The following is a 7,763-nucleotide window of genomic DNA, read 5'->3' on the forward strand; positions in this document are numbered from 1 at the left end:
ACTAAATGACTTGTACTGCCATCAGAGAATGTAATTTGGGTATTTCTATGTTTTGAGCAAAAGGGGACCTTAAGAGAAGCAATGGTGCGTGTCTGTAATCCCTAGCTCATCGGGAGGCTGAGGCACGAGAATTGCTTGAACCCGGGAGGCAGAGGTTGCAGTGAGCCGAGATCATGCCACTGCACTCCAGCCTGGGCAACAGAGTGAGACTCTGTCAAAAATAATAATAATAATAAAAAGAGAAGCAAAAGAGAGTCTTTGCTAAGTGATCTTTCTTCTTAGGGGATATCTATAGTGGATACTCACCTGGAATACCAGATGCAGCTGGGCTTAATGTGCTTCAGAAAGAGGCATAAAGGAAGTTTGAAGGTCCTACAGAAAAGCAGCAAAGAAGCCCACAGTGTTCATTCTTGATATTATACATTCTACCCCAACACACAGCATCTTATGGGTTTGGACAAATTTGTAATGACATGTGTCTGCCATTATAATATCACACAGAATAGTCTCACTGCCCTAAAAATCCTCTGTGCTCTGTGTATTCATCCCTCCTTCCCCCTAACCCCTGGCAGCCACTGATCTTTTTACTGTCTACAAACTTCGGCTTTCCCAGAATGTCATACAGTTGAAATAACATAGTATGCAGCCTTTTAAGATGAGCTTTTTTTCACTTAGTAATATGCATTTAAGTTTCTTTCATGTCTTTTCATGGCTTGATAGCTCATTTCAGTGCTAAGTGATATTCCATTGTCTGGATGTACCACTGTTTATTCATTCACCTACTGAAGGGCATCTTCATTGCTTCCAAGTTTGGGCAATTGTGAATAAAGCTGCTATCAGCATCTATGTGTGGGTTTTGTGTGGACATAAGTTTTCAACTCCTTTGGGTAAATATCAAGGAATGTGATTCCTGGATCATATGGTAAGAGTATTGTAAGAAACAGTACAATTGTCTTCCACAGTGGCTGTATAATTTTGCATTCCCACTAGCAATAAATGAGAGCTCCTGTTGTTCTACATCCTCACTAGCATTTGGTGTGGTGAATGTTTTGGAGTTTGGCCATTCTCGTAGGTGTACAGTGGTATCTAACTGTTGTTTCTATTTGTATTTCCCTGATGACAAATGACAAGGAATACCTTTTACATGCTATATATCTAAAAGAAAAAGCAAAGGAACCATTATGAGACCAGTGTAATCCTAATAACAAAACCTACCAAAGATACTACAAAGAAAGAAAACTGCAAATCAATATCACTTATGAACATCAATACAAAAATCTTAACAAAAGATTACAAAATCAAATCCAGCAATATATTAAAATAATGAGGAATGCAAGGATGGCCTTATATTTAAAAATGATCTATACATTTTACCATATTACAAAAAAGGGGAAACATTTTATTAATAGATGCAGCAAAAATATTTGATAAAAATTATGAATTTATCATAAAACTCTCAGTACATGAACAATAGAAAGTAACTTTCTCAGTCTAATGAGCATCTGCTCCAGTTATTTGTTACTACAAAACAAACCACCCCAACATGCAGCAGCTTTAACAACAAGCAATTTTTTGAGACAGAGTCTTGCAGTGTTGCTCAGGGTGGAGTGCAGTGGTGTGATCTCAGCTCACTGTCTGAGTTCAAGTGATTCTCGTGTCTCGGCCTCCCAAGTAGCTGGGACTACAGGCACCTACCACCACGCCTGGCTGATTTTTGTATTTTTAGTAGAGGTGGGGTTTCACCATGTTGGCCAGGTTGGTTTGGAACTCCTGACCTCAAGTGATCCGCCCACCTTGGCCTCCCAAAGTGCTGGGATTATAGGAGTGAGCCACTGCACCAGGCCCCAATTTTTAAAACATATATTTATTTTTAAATTTTTATTTTAGGTTTAGGGGTACACATGAAGGTCTGTTACACAGATAAACATGTGTCACGGTAGTGGGTTGTACATATTATTACATCACCCAGGTATTAAGCTCAGTACCCAGTAGTTACCTTTTGTGGTCCTCTCCCTTCTCCCACCCTCCACCGTCAAGTAGACCCGTGTCTTTTGTTTCCTTTTTTGGGTTAATATGTTCTTAACATATACCTTCTACTTATAAATGAGAAATGCAGTACTTGGTTTTCTGTTCCTGAGTTAGTTTGCTAAAGATGATAGCCTCCAGCTCCATGCATGTTCCCGCAAAAGAGATGATCTCATTCTTTTTTATGGATGCATAATATTCCATGGTGAATATGTGCCACATTTTCTTTATCCAGTCTGTCATTGATGGGCATTTAGAACAACCAATTTTTTTTTTTTTTTTTCACTCACAAGTCTGCAATTTGAGTAAGACTCAGGGAGTATAGGTCAGCTTGTTTCATGCAATGTTGACTGGGACAGTTTGACCCGAGGCTGGGGGCTCTGTTTTCGAGCTGATTCAGTCACATGGTTCACAAGTTGGTACTGGCTGTCAGATAGGAACTAAGCTGAGCTGTGAGCTAGGAGCCTTGGTTCCTTTCCATGTGGAACCCTGCTCTGGCTTCTTGGGCTTCCTCACAGCATGGCAGTGGGGTTCTGAGAATGATTATCTCAAAAGTGCCAGGGAGAAGAGCATGGCATCTTTCATGACCAACCCTTAGAGGTCACATACTTCCCTTCCATCATACTCTATCACAAATGCCTGCCCATGTTCAAGAGGAGGGAAAAATAAACTCCACCTCCTACTGGTATTGTGACAAGGTTCTAGAAAAACATGTAGGATAAGAAATTTTGTTGAGTCCATCTTTGGAAAATATCTGCCATAATAACTTTGAAAGACCTTAAGCTAACACCAATGTTAATTATGAAATATTGAGCACTTTCCCTCTAAAATTGGTGCTATACACTGAATGTTTACGCCCCTCCAAAATCCATATGTTAAAGTCTAATCCTCAATGTCATGGTATTTGGAGGTAAATGTTAGTGAAGATGTGAAGAGATTGGAACCCTGATACACTGCTGTTGGAAATATTGCAGATGTTAGCCAAAATGCTTACCGTGGATTAACCGCCTTGTGAATACTGACAGTCTATCTTCCTAGGAAAAAATAAATATATGTCACAAAGTATCCCTTGACAACATAATATTTGGATGAACCATTGGCATGAACCCATATGACGTTTCCTGTTTTTCTGTTGTTTCCTGATTAACCTCCTTCCATCATAGAATCTGCCCTCCCCTTTTAATATACAATTGCCTCTGCTCAGAAGTATTTGAAGATGAAAAACTAGCTGCTAATCAAGGTCTGAAATATGTTGGCAGACATTCATGGAAAAGAGACCTAATAATTCAGTTAAACTAAAACAGTGGGGGTTTTGTTAATATCAGCCCCAATACTGTGCCTTTAAACTAAACTGAACTAAACCAACTCATTCTCACAGTTTAGGGTACTTTAATCGTTTTCCTTGTGATAGCCCAAGACTATTTATAACCGGAATTCCACTGGTTCCTGTCCTATTGGCTTGGTCCTCCTTTTCTTTTGGCTCCATTCACCCTTTGGATTTGGTAGCTGAACTTGGATTTTCCCGTTTGGACTGCACAGGACACTTGAAAACGTGGATCCTACTCAACTCTTGCTGCACTTACTCAGACTGCTTCAGGTAAAATACCTACCTACCTTTGGAGTATCAGTCTGGTGCCAGACTGGGTCCCATTCCAATTGCCCAGTGGGTAGAGGGTTGGGAGAAGGTGGATTAGCCACTAGAGTTCAAAAGATAACAGTCTTCTTGTCTCTACAAGTCTTAGTAAATGGCCTCTTCAAGTCCCGATAGCTCCTTGGTTACCAATAGCGTTCAAAGCCCATTTTGATTTCTAGTGGTAATGTAAATCTTAGAGCCTGGAGGAAGCAAGATAAAATCCAAGTAGCCCCACAGGCAAAAAATGAAAAACTCAAAGAACTGTGTGTGTCACTTGCTGCTATTAGGGTGAAATATGCACTGATGAATTGTTGGGTACAGCGATAAAAGCCCAGGAAGTCATTTTTCTAGGCTCACCATTGATATTTGAGAATAACATTTAAGCATTTTCTCTTTCTCCAACTGTAACATTTAAGCATTGCCTCTTTCTCCGACTGTAAGCCAAAAAGGAAAAACAGATAAAGTGGGAGGGAGGGGCAAGAAGACTTGAAGTGGCAAAGACTCTTTGAATTGAAACTTGTAAAATACTTTATAATCCTTGAATTATTATAAGAGAACAAATAAACCAATTGTAAAGTCACTAGTTTTCTTCTGATTTACCTTTGGGGATACAGGAGAATCTCACACATACAAAATTGGGTTAACTGTAATTGATCCTTGCTTCACAAACACTATTATCTTTGGTCCACATAAGCTGTCTTTTCTTTTTCATTTATTTATGTTCTCATTTGTTTTTGCTTAATGACTAAATGAAAACCTATGAACCTGCCATTCAGTCTAAGAGCTACAATTATCCCAAAACTTAAAACTTTGCCAGGTATGGTGGTGCATACCTGCAGTCCCAGCTACTTGGGAGGCTGAAGCAGGAGCATCACTTGAGCCCAGGAGGTCGAGGCTGCAGTGAGCTGTGATCATGCCACTGAACTCCAGTTTAAAAATTAAAATTTAAAAATAAAAAACTTGGCTGGGTGCGGTGGCTCACGCCTATAATCCCAGCACTTTGGGAGGCCAAGGCGGGTGGATCACGAGGTCAAGAGATCGAGACTATCCTGGCCAACATGGTGAAACCCCGTCTCTACTAAAAATACAAAAAATTAGCCTGGCATGGTGGTGGGCACCTGTAGTCCTAGCTACTCGGGAGGCTGAGGCAGGAGAATCGCTTGAGCCCGGGAGGCAGAGGTTGCAGTGAGCTGAGATTGTGCCACTGCACTCCAGCCTGGTGACAGAGTGAGACTCACTCCGTCTCAAAAAAAACAAAAACAAAAACAAAAAACTTGCCTGTGTGCTGTCTTCAATTCCAGAAACACCCCCATTTTGAGTTTTGTGTTTATCATGTTTTGTATATACATAAACAATATGTTGCTTAGTTTTCCTTATTTTATATCTCAAACTTGCTGTTCTCACTCATTATTATGTTACGCAAATTCACTTATGTCCTGGTGGGTAGCTATGGTTCACTTGTTCTATTGGGTGACTATGTCACAGAATATCTATTCTGCTAGTATGAGTATCAGTTTGTGCTGTTCCTAGAAATATCGATGTTGAGGTTGGACACAAGAATATACCTAGGAGTAGCTGGGTATGAGATATGGGAATGTTCAACTTTACAAGATAATGCCAAATTGTTTTTCCAATATGGATGTAGCAATTTACATTCCTGCCTGCAATCCTGTTGAGTCCCATCCTTCTGAAACTAAGTGTCAAATTAGTTAATTTTTGCCAATTGAAAGGATATAAAATGGTATCTCATTGTGGTCTTGATTTGCATTTCCCTTTTAACTAATAAACTTGAGCATCTCTTCACATGTTGCTTTGGCCATGTATATTATCTCTTCAGTGAAATGCCTCTCTGTTACTTTTGGGTAGGCCTCTATTAGGTTGTCTTTTCCTTATTAACTCTTATTAGCTTTATATACTCTAAAACTATTATTATCTATTATATGTGTTACAAATACCTTATCTCAATATGTAGTTTATCTTTTCACTTTTGAAAGCTCTCTTTGATGAGCAGAAGTTCTTTATTTTAATCTAGCCAAAGATATCAAGCTCTTATTTTATGATGAGTGCATTTGGATGTACTCTTTCAAAGCTCCATGGTCAGAAAGGTTTAAAGTTTTACATTTGACACATAAATCCTTAAACCATTTAGAATTAATTTTTGTGTTTGGTATGAGGTAGGGATCCAATTTACTGTTGTTTTTCTCTTTATAAATCACGTATCTGTATTCTCCATTTACAGGTAGAAAGAGTGTCAGAGTGCCTAAGAAGAAAACCTCTCAATATATATTTTTCTCATTAGAGTAAAAGATGAAAAGACCATGTCACCGCATTTATGAGAACACAAATGTAATGTACTGCCCAGAGATTTATCATCGGATTATAGGAATGGGAAGGGCTTTCAGAGTTGTAGAATTCATCACTCCATCTCCAGAGACACTTCAACTAAATCTCTCAGGGCAAACAAATATTTGACTCATTTTAAGATTTCTCTGAGAAAAGATTTCTCATTCCAACATGTCATTGTTTTTGTTAAAAAGTTTCCCCAGAGATTCTAACCCCAAATCAATTTAAGTTAGTGTTGCAGATAAAGGTTTTGAACCTGACTCCATAAAGACTTTTACTGGCCTATAGAACATTTACCTCTCTTCTGGACTATGTCATCACATTGATGAGCTGATGGTAGTTATCATTAATGGCATAAAGAATATTGAGGTTCTTTTTTTTCAACTGAAAGACATTGCATGCAGTTTAATTTTATCTAAGCCTAATCCAATTTATTTTTAGCTCTAATGAACCTAGGAGAGAGAATAAATATACGGCTGAAACTAGAAGCAATAATTGTTCTAAACAATAACAACCACCACCAAAAACTAAATTACAAACTGAATTTAAATCTGATTCTCAGGTTTTTAGATAACAGGAAAACAAGGGGGAAAATAATTAAATAGGCAGCAGTTCCGTTTTAGTCAATTATGCACTGAAAGCAGAACAAGAAAGCCCTTCGTACAATTCAAATACAAGATCACACTCTTGGTCAGATTTTTTGTCAGATAATAAATGTAAGTATCTTCTTATTTATAAAATATTAAGACAAAAATAAGCCAAGAAACCTACCCAAACCTGATAATTTTAAGAAAGGCCATACATTCCTTTTATCTCTTCCCACTATGTATGTTCTGATGCTCTTCTTCCCTGTAAGATTTTCTTCTTGGTACTTTTCAATTTGCTCGCCTTTAACATTCTCACTGTAGACCCTTTGTTATAGGCTAAAGGATACTATTTTTTAAAGTGCAGGGCTTGACTTAGAGTTCTTCTGTACCTCTTTCGTGGTCTCAGTACTGTTATCCAAGAGGTAACTCATAAAGGCAGTTACCAGTTTGTTACCGGTAGGGTCTTGACTACGTGTCGTCCAGATTCTTGGCATTTTGAATGAAGCAACAAAAGCATAGATTTATTGAAACGAAAGTACCTGCCACAGAGTGGGAGCAGGCTGGAGCAAGGGGCTCAAGAGCCCTGGTTACAGAATTTTCTGGGGTTTAAATACCCTCTACCGATTTCCCATTGGTTACTTGATTATACCCTATGTAAATGAAGACTTGGCTGGCAACCAGTCTGATTGGTTGCAGGAGGGGACCAATTAGAGGTACTTTCCATTTTTCATCTGCAGTAGTGGAGATGGGTGGGTAGCAAAGGGAGTGGCCTTATTCTGGCTAACAGTGAAACCCCGTCTCTATTAAAAAACACACACACACACAAAGTTAGCTGGGCGTGGTGGCGGGCGCCTGTAGTCCCAGTTACTCGGGAGGCTGAGGCAGGAGAATGGCGTGAACCCGGCGGGCAGAGCTTGCAGTGAGCCGAGATCGCGCCACTACACTCCAGCCTGGGCGAAAATGCGAGACTCCCTCTCAATAAAAAAAAAAGGAGTGGTCTCTGATCCTTTTGTTACTTGGGCATGGAGAGGTGGGGTTTTCCTTTTGGTTCAGTTCTAGGACGTAAGTGTGAGTCGGCCTTAGGTTCTCTGCCTCCAGACTCTATTCTCCGGCCTCAAGTTTAGGTGGAAATTGTTGACAATGGCTTTATTGCTTTTATGTACAATAGAAAACAG

At 39.3% G+C, this 7,763-nt stretch overlaps 1 long non-coding RNA gene across 1 annotated transcript; it reads right to left on the minus strand.

The window, feature by feature from the left end:
- Positions 1 to 304: 304 nt before the first annotated feature.
- LOC105476104 (uncharacterized) lies at positions 305 to 7,301 on the minus strand. Its single transcript, XR_003016717.2, has 3 exons — positions 6,773 to 7,301; positions 3,020 to 3,059; positions 305 to 372 (listed from the first exon to the last, which is right to left on the minus strand). It is a non-coding gene; the product is annotated as an uncharacterized lncRNA (long non-coding RNA).
- Positions 7,302 to 7,763: the final 462 nt, after the last annotated feature.

This window comes from Macaca nemestrina, chromosome 8 (genome assembly GCF_043159975.1).
Source record: "Macaca nemestrina isolate mMacNem1 chromosome 8, mMacNem.hap1, whole genome shotgun sequence".
NCBI lineage: Eukaryota > Metazoa > Chordata > Mammalia > Primates > Cercopithecidae > Macaca > Macaca nemestrina.